Here is a 12,910-nt window from a genome sequence, read left to right as displayed (position 1 = left end):
ATGTTTTTGTTTCTAGGGGAGTTCTGTGCCTCACTTCACATACCGCAGTTCTCCCAACAGGTTTATGTCTGTGGTAAAAATTACTGTGCACATCAGCAAATATGCTTTCTCTTGCCCCACCTCTAAAAATAAAATCAGCTTTATTGTCAGTTTTCTGGCATTCTATGCCTTTCCCAAATCCTGATAAATTATTGTGCAGCAATGCCAACCACTCATTATAGAAATGATCCATGTCTAATGAAACAGGTACTGTACTTCTATATTCCAGGGTACTGGAAATTAATTTGCATAGCGGAGGCTGCAAGGGTCTGCGTATATCACCTATTCCCATCCTGGGCCCATTTTCTGGAAAGCGTGCATCATTAAGGGAAAAAATATATAATAAAACCATGCAACTGCTAAGGGGTATTTTTGTTCTATTTATCTCAATGTCCTTTATGAATGTCAGGCAATCTCATTAATTTCATTGCAAAAATGAGTGGGATAGACTAGTATAATCTATCAAACCCTTGAAAATCCAGAGTAGATGTAAGATTACCATAGCTCAGCCCTGTGTTCTCCACAGTAGGCCGCACCACTGCCCTTAACTTTTGACTGCAGAGCAGGACCCAAAACCGAAATGTGATCATAGAGAGAACAAACCATGTGGGGTACAATGTGTGAAATAAGGGCATGGTCAGGTGACTATTTCTGATCATCTCCTGAGTCTCTTTTGCATAACAATAGAGATGAACCCTGACATGGAGCAAAAAGTGCTTTATTTTGTACTGTATTAATTTGCAGTCTTGTAACTTGAAGGACTGTCAGAAGTGTCAGAAGAAAATGTCAATTTCTTAGCAGAAACCCATAAAACCCATGCTAACTAGTGTCCCTTTGACTACCCCTTAACAAGAGGAACCCCAGCACTTCCCATCAACTCAGGGAAGACATTCCTATTTAGACATATTCTATCTTCTCACCAAAATTCAGCTAGGTCAAGAGGCCCAAGAGCTTGAAAAGCCCCAAAAATAAAAATGATAAACTACTGCAGCTGTTTCTCGTCCCCATGAACCCCTCAACTTGTAGTAAAAGGTCTTTGAACCTCAGGGTTCAAAGGTTTGAGGACATGGCACCAGTAAAACAATAGCCTTGATTCTGTAGATGCCTTACAGTGGTTCCCTGTGTGATTATTATGGAAGCTCAACATGCCCCGTATGCAACCAAAGATTATTTTTCTTCCAAAGGCCAGACTTGCACAGAATTCTGTTAATTACATGCACTGTAGAAATGTCAGCCTTTACCCCTCTGTACATACAGCATCCTTTGTCCTTCACATAATGATTTTAAAGTGCTCTGCAGATATCATTTGATAGAATAATAAGGTATTGTTATCGAATCTTTATGTCTCCTATTGTCCCAGGAGCACTGACCTTGCTTTCCCAATACAGAGGTCTGTCTGCCAGGCTAATCACACTGATATCTGAGTACCTCAGAAGAGAACCTTATGTGGCAACATTTCTGCAGGAACTCAAAGCTGGCCAGACACACTGATAAGATCCATGTATTACTCTTGTGCATTTCTGCAAGGTTATAAACCAATTCCAATTTCAAATGTAAATCCCCATCCTGGTGACATGTGGAGAGATGCATGATTCAAATAACTCAAATTGTCCCCAGCTGTCAGGGTTCCCTATACAGGTAGCAATGGATGCGATTTCCAAGCAGATAGCAACCACAGGGAACTAAGATGAATGAATCCCCCACCCACTCTTTTCCAGCAGATATGTAGTACTGATAAATGTCCTTGAACTACTGAGTTACTATGGGAATAACCTTTCATTTATGTCCTTCACTTTTATTTGCCAGGACAATGCATTCATGCTGTATCTTTTAGCCATGGACAACCAGATATTAGCGCACCTTCCCGTAAGTTGTTTTTTTCCCCTTGATTTGATATGTTGTATAGGCATATCCATAAATATCCACGTACACAGCAGGGTATATGCAATACATCTGACAGGGCATGGTTACCCCTTGCACAATACCACTTTTTAATATAACCTTGGCTTGTTTCCATAGCTGTCAAAAAGTCTAGGTTAGGTTGATAGGTCTCAAAATGTACAATTTGTGGCAATTGAGTCTTTTATTCTTCCTTTTAAGAAAGTCTTGATACTTATGCGGGCTTTTTCTTTCAGGAATAAGATATTTTGATAGTTGCTGAAAAAATTATGATACAAAAGCTCCTATCTGGAGATATGCAGATACTTCATGACAGCATCAGCACCCTTTACATATCTGCATAGCTTCAAAAACGTCCAACAGTTTCACTTTTCCACTCAGAAGCTTTTTCCTTATTTTCTTTTATTTATTTTCTTTTATTTTCTTTTCTGAAAAGAAATTCCAGAGCTCTACTATTGCCTCACCACTTTTTATTTGTCCTGAAAAACCTGAAAAATAGAGGTTTTCTCCCTCTAATACAGTGAAGATGCCTAGGCTATGGTTTGTTTTATTGCAGTACCTCTGGGAATCTCCAGATGAACAAGAGCCTTGATATAATGGCACTGCTGTTACACCAATCTCTACCAAATCAGCCAGCTACAGTCAGGAATCTAAATATTCCTTAAGATACACTTATTTTAATTCAGACATAACATGAACAATCTGCCTGTCACAGGTACAATGTGTATTTTCAAGAACTTGCCCAAAGCTGCAGGAATTCAGGGTAGTCTCATTACTATACAAACAAAATAGTCTGAAATATGTTTTATAACCTGGACCGGGGGAAGAAAACATATACAAGCATATGCTTATTGCTTAAAACCAAAGGAGAATTAGTACATTCCTGAAACATAAAGCTATACTTTGAACCCTAAGTAAAAACATTCTCCTGTGACAAATTTCAAAACCAGAAATGTCATACAACTCAGCCTCATCTTTACAAGTCCATTACAGATCTTGTTTGGTTTCTGTACTTTGAAGTATAGTGTTCCTGGCTTCAAGTTGTAGAAATAAACTCACCTGTGTTTCTAAGTCTTTGTCTATGGCTAGTTAAAGTCTTGGTGTATGTAGAACTGTAGGAACATTTCAAATTTCTTTTGTTCTCTTTGCAATACCTTGGGATGGACACTCATTTGTAAAACTGAGGTAAAGCATTCTGCAGCTGACAAGATCTATTTATTAACTGTTGCACACAAATATTTTTTATAGGGGATAACAAAGTTCTAAAAGCCATCTTATGCAGCATCATTAGATGAGTCAGAAGTAGTATATTCACATGATATTTTGGTTGCTCTCATTCAGCAAAAGTGTTGGTGGCAGAAAAGATAAAGCTGGAAGTCAATATACAGTTTATGTGGTGGGAAATAAAGAAGTGTTATCTTTACTTTTACTGGGAGTGTGCAGGAGTAAACAGCTGAGTGTTGGTAGGTATTTGGTGAGTTGGAAATGCTGGTAAAACACGGGCAATGGAGGTTCTGTGGTAAGGAATAATAATGCTAAGTAGCATACGAGCTGCCATGAAATTATATTTAGGTTATTTCTGATACTTTAAATAAACTTCCAGACCAGAGCATTAACATTGACAATAGCATTTATTCAAGCTTCAGGAACCCGGGATCATTTCTCATCTTGATTCAATCACTTTGGTTAAACCTCTTGTTAACAACACAGAAAAAAAAATGGATTTTCCAAGTGATCACTATTTATTAGACAATAAATTTAAAATGACATTGCAAATATAATTTCATGGGTTTTGCTCTTCTCATTTCTTTAAAAAAAAAAAGGATGGAGATAAATAACGGTGCTTAAAATATCATGAGGAAAATCTTGATTTATCAACTTCACTTAAATATAAACACACATCAAAGAAAATTATAGATGTCTAAATACCAGACCCATGACAGATTAAGAGTTTTACTTCTTTGACTCATCTTTACAAATAAATCTAAAAAACAATTATAGTGTACTTACATATTTCAGATCCTCATCTGTCTAAGAATAGAAAGCACTGAAGTCATGTGTCAGGATAACTCGGGTGGCCTCTTCTCAATTCCCTTTTTGTGTTCACCATCCACAAAAATCAGTGCGCCACTGCAATGGTCCAGCCATTCTCACTACAGAAAAGGAGCCAGGTGTTGAGTGTCAGACAGGATGGGCATGGATTTGAAAAGGTTGTTTGCATGGCAGCTGTAAGGATTCTAAGACCCAGATTCCCTCCATCTACCAGAGTACCTCCATCAGAAGCCAGGCTATCATCACATCAGACAGTGTTTGGTACCTGTCTTTTATGCCTGTATTGATATGGAGGAATGGATATCTACCTCTGTATCTACAGGACAGCCCCATCCACGCTGCCTTTGCACGCTTTGATTTCCCCAGGAACAGAGTTATGGCATGTTCCAGGCTTGCTCCTACCCAGGATATACACAGTGTGCCACTACCCACTGGTGGCTTCATGCATCAGATGTGGTCTCAAAGGCTGGATAAGGAGTACATCGAATGTGAGGTGCTTCAAGCTGAATGGAATGAAACTGGACCTAAATTAATATGCACACATGCTTAAACCTAGGACAAACCTTCTAACTACATTTTTTTGTTTGTTTTCTGTCTATATTTTATGCTTCATGTTGGTAATAAAGCATATTTACTTATTTAAAATATCACTAAAATATTGTAGGTTTTACAGACTTATACTGGTTTTTTTGAAGAAATCTAGGAGAGACACTCCTGTGTTTGACACCTGGTTGTGTCCACATACATCAACAAAATTACCACCTCAGTTCCATACTGCGTATCGTTCAGACACCTTAACTTAGTAACGTCCTGGGCACCTTTTTTAGCGGCTCTATATTTAATGGGCACTTGAAGACAACTCTCAGTTTTAGAGGTACTTGAATCTCTATTTACCATGAGACACACTGGGCAATGTCACTCTGTTTAGTGACAACACTCACTAATATAACGTGTGGCACAGCAGAGAAAATGAGCCAGTACATGATGTAGCTAAGAGCCAACAGCTTCTGATAGTTCACAATTAGCATGCCCCTCAGTGTTATGAAAAAATAGCTTGAAAAGTTGTGTCTGCAGATGCAAGATGCAGCCAGCTCAGCTGTCCACATAGAACTGTCCAGTGCAACTAGAGATGCCCTAGTTACTCTGGTTGTCCTTCAGCTGCTGTCCAGAAAGACGTGGGTTTCCTGCAAATCCTGCATCTTCTCTGCCAGTCTCTTAAATAGGCTTAGGCATCTAAAATAGCTCTGGGCATTTCAAATGTCTCTAAATTTACTACAAAACTAAACTTTGTACGAAATCACAAGTTATGCACTGATAACAGGACTCTGTGATCCCCACCTCACTATTGCTACTCTGCATATACAGCACCAGCACGTCACCCCTTTCCACAAGTACTGCTTCAGGGAATGGGCTGCAAACAAGATGCCAACAATTTTGTGTTGTATGCTACTTATGCACATGTATGCATGCTATATCAGGGCTCACACTTCTGATTCTTTAATTAATAATGCCTTTCTGTAAAAATTAAAGCAATGGGAATTCCAAAACCATCATTATGTTTTGATTGTTAGGAGCTGTCATAAATGTATTCCAGTAGAAATAATGCTGTAAATGTTGATCATGTTACAAGTTGGCCCACCTACTGTCACTTCAGGAAGCAGAGGCTTAAATATAAACCCACTATTTTTAACTGAGTTAATATTAGAACTGAAGGAGGAAACATTCAGCTGGGGTAAATAGTAGCCTGGCTGATGTAAGTAGCACTATGCTGATTTACAGCAGTGAAGCAACTATCAGAAACAGTAAATCTTTTCTCCACCGAGAGTTCCACAAACGCATTTATAATATTATTTCGATAAGGAAAAGAAAAATGACACCAGATAGTTGAGATTATTCAAAGGTATCTCAGAATTCCTGACAAACTTCTATGAGCAAATAAATGCAAATGTGGAGCATGTGTCCTAGCCCAGTAAACTGCTTCAAATCCCTGAGCTAAAATATGCATGTTAAATAACAACGTGTTTTGTTTACAATGAGCAGTATATTCCAGACATAATTAAAATACAGAAAATTGTTATTGGATACCTCTTGATGATTAAAAAAGACCCAAACAACCCTCCCCCAAACCTCCAAGGTATTAAATAAAAGTGGTTTTTATACTATAAGCATTCATTTACACTTTCTTCTTGAAGTTATAGTTCCTAAAGTACTGTAAGTTAGATTATTATTAAAAATAAGAGCAAGACCATCAGATTTTATTACTAAATTGGAAATAGGAATTCTGGATTTGGGAAGAACAAAAGAACAAAAATGCTCTAATACTTAAAACTCACAATTTTAAATACGTTAATTTATCTTGATTTAATAAATATTCTAATGTTGGGCATTCTTTCTGGGTGTCCTCAATAGTACTTGGCCTTTTAAATACAATGTAAACAAAAGCAGAAAAGTCTGAGAAGTTTAACCCAAGGGGAACCTTACTTCTCCAAAAATCCAACTAAAGGAGCCAAAACTCTGTTTTCTTTTTAAATTACTTTCTCTGTCCTTAGCTGAGGTGTTTAAAGACTCCATAATGAAGCATAGCACAGAGTACAGTGCGGGAGGACTGAAACTATGGGCTTTAGGAGATTAATGGCTGCAGAGCGGCTCGCTTTTTGTTACATTAACCTGCCCAGAAAAGCAATTCCCTCCACAGTCCCCATGCCCAATCCCCATAAGTGGAGACATATGGCAGTTTTGTGATACAGAGAACACACTGTGGTAGTTTTATTGATACTGGGACTGCTTCTTAGCCAGTATAAGTCTTCCCCACTCAGCTATGAATTGATCCCATTGACTCTTGGCAAAAGCAGAATAGTCATAAAGGTTAATGCTGCCCTTGCAGTCAGATTCCTTCCCTGAATTGCCCTGTGAAGGTGCCTCTCTCCACTGACTCCAGGGAGACTGGCTGATTAAATTTAGACTGAGCTAACTCTTGTGCCTCTGCCGCTTTGGTGGGATCAATCAGTAAAGACGTGTTTTTCCCTTTGTCCATGATTCTCAGATGTGAGTCTATTGATAGAAAACCACCAGAAGTAGCAACAAGAGTGGTGCAAGTTGTGCATGGCCATCACTGTCTTTTCATCTGGTGAAATGTCAAGATGAGCACAGCCTCTTCCTCCCTCCCTCCCTCTTCTGCCTGTCCATTATCTATCTGAGGACAGCAATCATTAAAACATTTCAAAACCCAGATCCCAACATTTCCATGTTGAATTAACATGAATACTCAGAATTGGAGAGCTGTGGTGCATCTTGGAAGGGCTTTGCAAAAGTGGTTTTCAGCTCAGATTCTTGGCTAAAGGACAAAAGGCTTGGTGATGTGGCACAACACTGCACACACATAGACACACAGAGATCATTTCATATTTTCTGCCTCCCTCCACAGATTTCTCTCTCCCAGCCATCAGCTTCTCTGCTAATCTTGAAACTGCAAGGAATTTCATTCTGTGGCTTGTGTTTCCTCCAAAGCAGGACCTCAGTTCCTCCCTAGAAATTATGTCTCCTGGAGTCATTATTCCCTCTTGGCCTCAGACCACTTCCTGCAATTTCAGAGCCACTGAAAACAGCAGTTTCAAATGATCTATTAACCCATGAAGGCTAAGCCAGCCTGGATTCACCAGAGTTCCTTTGATGCACTTTTCTTTTCGCACGTCTTTCTTTTCTCCTCTCCCTGAACTTTGAAATAGAACTGAAAAGATTCTCCCTCAGACAAGTTTTGGTCCATTTTACAGACCTTATCATCCTCTGAATACTATTTTGTTTTCACCTCCAGTTTTCTGCTGCAGACTACTATTTACCAAATCTATCTTTCTTGAAAAATTCTGGTGACCTGTAAAAGCTGAAATGTTAACTATCAAAACCCTTGGGTATACCCACAAATGATTATGTAAGGCTGGAGACTCAATGCCAGATGAACAGACGACAGATCCATTTATCATCAGTAGGAACAGGCACATTAATTGGCTATGATACCAGTACCATCCTTCAGTATTAACAAAACTTCTTGATCCTGAATGCACCCCCAGAACATCCTTTATTAAATAAGATAAATAATACTGAGGCCAAGGGTCGCACTGCTCCATCTGAGAAAGCTCAATTATTTATGAATACTTCCCTGACTCAGGCTTGGTAACCTGACAGGTTACCAAGCCTTGCAGAGAGAGCTTTTTGGTCGACTGACTAAACATGACTATTCTGCACATTTGTGTCTTCTGTATTAAAGAATCAACAACAGAGAAATGAAAACACATTAGTCCTGTAAATCTTCTGGACTGGCGGAGAGTACTTGAACATTGGAGCAGTTTGCCCAGAAAGGCTGCGGAGACTCCATCCTTGGCAATATTCAAAACCTGACGGGACACATCCCTGGGCTCTTGTGGCTGACACTGCTTTGAGCGGTGTGTGTTGGACTAGATGATCTCCAAGGTCCCTTCCAGCCTCTGTGACATTCCATAGTTCTGAGACCATGACATGAAGCAACAGAAGTGGATTCCCTGGTTTCTGTTCCTGGCTCTTCCATGTACTCACACAAAAGCCAAAATTCTCATAATTGGCTACTGCTTCCAGCTGTTTCACCATGTAAAGTGGAATCTAATCCTAGGACCCCTGATGCCAATTTTCTTGCATGCAGCTGAGCGTGTGAAAAAGTAACCAGTGGTCACTGTTTGGTATGGTACCTGCAGAACTCCCTGCAGTTAAGTGAATTTGTCTGCAAAACAGGAGCTATTTAACCCTATTTGGCACAGTTGCTATGCAAACATTTTGTCTGATTCCAGGCACGCTGTTTGTGTGTCGTCTTTGTCACCATGGATAGTACAGAAACAGTGATACAGTCCAATAGCTCTGCATGAGGCTGGAGAAAGTAAAACATTTATAATTTTACTGGAATATTGACCACATGTTACAAGTAGTAGAAGCAAAGTGTTTCTTTCAAGGGTGGCTTTTACCTACTTCTACTTGAGTTGCCAATAAATGGTTCTGTGACCCATTACATGGAAGGAAGAACTCAAAAGAAAAACTGTAGTATTTCATGGGACTCAAAAACGACCCTCTGGGTCAAGTCCAACTTGCCAACACAATTTCTACCTTGTGGTCACATATTGCTACCTTGCCTGTACTTGATATACACAGATTTTGATGTTATCAACACCCCTCTTCATATAGCTTGTTAGCTAACTATTTGTTCACCCTATCATAAATGACATTTTCCCCATCCTTTTATCACCTTTTGATCTTGACAAGAAGGAGAATTGCCTTTTTCTTTCTCCCCAAGGGACTTGGGGAGTTTTTCCCCAGAATGATACAATATTTTCCCTACACTTGGAACGGAGCCTTTTGTTTGCACACAGTACTGGGGAATTTTCAGCGCTGACACCAGTCAGGCTGGCATGCACACTCTATACCTGCGTAGCCAAAGGCACTGGCAGATGGTTGGTGACAAAAGGAGCATCCCATGGAGCTGTAGAAGAACCATCTCAACAGATCCAAGATTTCAGAGCCTGAAAGACACCGTGCAACAGCCCAACCATAGCATTGCTCAGCATTCAGCCAGAAGCAAGGCAGGTGCTTGAAATGTTTGCCAGGATTCACTCATTCAAAAGTGTTTAGTCTCCAAGATGGAAATAAATCTGGCAAATGCATGTGGAATGTTCTTACAAAGAGATGTAAGGGCAATCACCTGGTGTAGGACAGAATCTACCACCTTGTCTCTGTGACTTTTTGGTAGCTGGAGGACTGACTTATACAAAATTGTCCCTTCCAGGTCTCCAGAAGGAGGAATTGTCCCCTCCAGCAGGACAGCCAGTGAGACTAAGTGGGAGTAATGAGAATGTATGATGTTGAATGAAGTAATGGCTCAAAAAGATGTGCTACCGAGCATTTGGCAGGGACCATTTTACAGGAGAGGGGTGGCTGCTGATTGTTCAGTGCTGCATAAACACTTGAGTTGTAGCCTGGCTGATGGGGAGGAGAAGGTCAGAATTGTTGAGCTCAATATGTTAGACTTGTCAAATTTGGATCAGTTCTGCTCTCTGCTTGACAGCTTCATATTTCATGTCATCCTGCCTCTAGCAGGCAAGTGACATACCTGGAGTTCTGTCTCCCATTTCAACTTGCTAAAGAAAAATGTGGGGGGTTTCTGCATCTTTCCTTCCTGAAGTTGGAGGTAGACTAAGGAGGAAGCATTTAGGTGTTTGTTTCACACTATTCATTTATTTCTTAAATCGTCTTCCTTGAAAATTTTCCAGTACCCCAGCTCCTGCTCAAAATTTCCCATGCTGGAGCTACAACGTACTGACATGATTCACAGTTCTTGTTAAGCAAGGGTAAACGTGTCCCAAATATGTGGAGCTTCTTCCTTCTACAAAAGAAATGAACCATAGCAAAGATCATTGCAGCTAATCTGTCTTCAGACTCAAGAAGATTCTTCTGCACCTCTGCATTTCAGAAGATGACCTTTATCAGATGCAAAGCCTACAAATATTTTCTGACTGTGCAGAGCAAACTACGGATATACAATTTGATGTACAAATGTAACAGCCCTTCTCCTATCATATATCAGCCAGTGTAGCACAGATGCAATGTCACAGAAAGAAAAGCCTAAAGTAGAGGGAACAAACATATAAACTAGTTTATAACTTGCCAGTGGGGAAGAGGAGACCAACTAAAACAATTTATAGTGAAGGTCCAACAGAATACCACAGAGTTAGTCTCCCTAGAGGAATGAAGGGAAGACAGGAACAATACTATCTCTCTAAATGCAAACACTGTTTGGGAGAGTTGGTGCTCCTGTGATCTACCAGCAAGAGAGTTCTTTTGCTGAATAAGCAACTGGGCTTGCTGGTGTAGGAAGCAGTGTGCACACTGATGGCCTAGGGCATCAATTTCATCATCAGGAGACCCTGAGACATGCTTCAGTTTTCTCATAATGAGTGAATTGAGTGCATTCATCAAAACTGAGATTTCAGGGCTCAAAGTTCAAAAAGCCACCAGAGGTGACATCATTTCCCTGCTTCCTCCTCTCTTGTCCCTTCCAAAAACAACCCCAATATATTTTTTTTTCTTGCCATTTGACTGAAATCACCTGGGGGTTAATTATCTTTCTGGGATGAAAACCATATGCTATTTCATGTTCTTGCATAAGGTTAAGCTGCATATGATGAAACTGATCAATTAAATCTAGCAGGAAGGGAAGGGAAGGGAGGGTGAAGCCTGGCCAGGAGTTAGTGTTCTCATTTACTGACAATGCAATCCAAGGTATCCGACAAACACAAAAATTCGCTTGCCCCCAAGGAACAGAGGAGAGAAAGTGTTGCCTGTGTCACCATAAAATGACGTTGGGGAACACTAAAGTGGGGAATATTAATGTAAACAAGATGGGGAAAATCACTGCTTACAACTGGCAAGACTTGGACTATGGAAAGGTCATATTATTTAAAAAACAATTTTTCTGTGTGTTTGGTTTTGGTTTATTTTTACCTTGCAGCTTGCAGACTGCTTTGAACCCAGCAGATACCATGCTGATATGTGTTCATAAAATCCAGCCTGCTGTGTGGGTCTATGCCTGTCATTTCACTTTAGTGCACGAACAGTCCCCTAAAATGTTAGCCTGATTTTCCAATCTATCTGGCATGTGAGGGTAGTTCTTATCATTGTGGATGGTTTTCCTTCAAGCTAGAGTATGGATTTTTTTGTGCAGGTCTGGAAGGGATAAAAGAGAAGAAGATAAAACAGACATGGAAATGCTCCAGAGCCTCATGCCTGTAAAATTCCACGCATATAAAAATTGCAAGGGAAAGAAGATCTACAGCCACATGCAAGTTACTGAAGGGAAACAGTGCAACATAAGCTTAGAGCTGTTTACAAGTAAATTCTTCGTAACTCCTAAGCCAAAAACTTCATTGCCTGAATAACTTCCTTGTCAAAGAGAACTTTTTCTTTGCCAGTGAGAAAGAATAACTCCAAGAACCATTCAATCTCCAGCCCTGCAGAGCTTAGGTTGTACATGGGTTAACACTTCAGTGCAGTTACACTTCCCCAGCAGCTAGCGTTTGGAAAGTGTGTTATTGAAAAGAAATAAGCACAAACATACACAGATGTCTACTGTTCTGGGTTCAAATAACCCTTGTGGAGAAAGAGTGGTGTATATATATATATATATGGGTGTGCACGTGTGTGGGCATGCATGGGAAAGCAAAGTGAGCTTTAAGCTTACTCTGAATCCCACCTAAACAAAGATCCTAATGTTGTCCCTTGGAATGAGGTAAGAAATATGATCATTTGGTTCCAAGACCTGCCTGAAACTACAGTTTTTGTAGCCCTGAATGAGCAGCAGCCAAAGTAAAAGAGATCAGATGAACTGCATTTAGAAGCGATGCAGTGAACTGGTACGAGGGGAAAGTGCTTTTAGTGATCGATAATAAAACAGGGGGCTTTCATCTAACCACAGTGAGGATGGCAAAGAGGAATTTGGGCAATATAATATGGGATAAAAGGGTAGATAGCCTCTTATTTCAACCTAAAGACTTAATGATGCTTATTAAAAGGTTGTTACCTGGTTTCATGGAAGAATTATTGCCCTCTACCTCTTTCCTCAGAGTGAATGACCTGACAGGGAAAACCAAGTTTTCTTAAGTCCTTGGTCCTTGTTATGGAAATGTTCTTCTCACTCTTCTGTGACTTTGCCAAAAGACCAGCCCATGCAAACCAGCACTATACAATGCAATTCCTCAGGCAGCACATTCATATTGCAGCACTTGGGTCATTAGATATTACGATTTGATTCACATAACAATTGTTTAGATTCAGGTCAATGTTACCAATAATTGAGAGCTTTGAAACAGCAAAGTGTTCTTCTGCTTAAGAAAATGCATTGGGCCAAAGT

The 12,910-nt window shown here is 39.9% G+C and overlaps 1 protein-coding gene across 5 annotated transcripts in view; it reads right to left on the bottom strand.

Annotated features, from left to right (window-relative positions):
- Positions 1–12,910, bottom strand: part of TENM4 (teneurin transmembrane protein 4) — a 600,317-nt gene that overhangs the window by 504,245 nt on the left and 83,162 nt on the right. For all 5 annotated transcript variants that reach the window (XM_069016277.1, XM_069016269.1, XM_069016304.1 and 2 more), the window contains one exon: positions 3,949–4,091. The gene's annotated coding sequence lies outside the window, so the exon portion shown is untranslated. The remainder of the gene's footprint in view (positions 1–3,948; positions 4,092–12,910) is intronic.

This window comes from Aphelocoma coerulescens, chromosome 1, assembly GCF_041296385.1.
Source record: "Aphelocoma coerulescens isolate FSJ_1873_10779 chromosome 1, UR_Acoe_1.0, whole genome shotgun sequence".
NCBI lineage: Eukaryota > Metazoa > Chordata > Aves > Passeriformes > Corvidae > Aphelocoma > Aphelocoma coerulescens.
The sequence above is the reverse complement of the archived record's forward strand: the minus strand, read 5'-3'. Positions and strand labels throughout refer to the sequence as shown.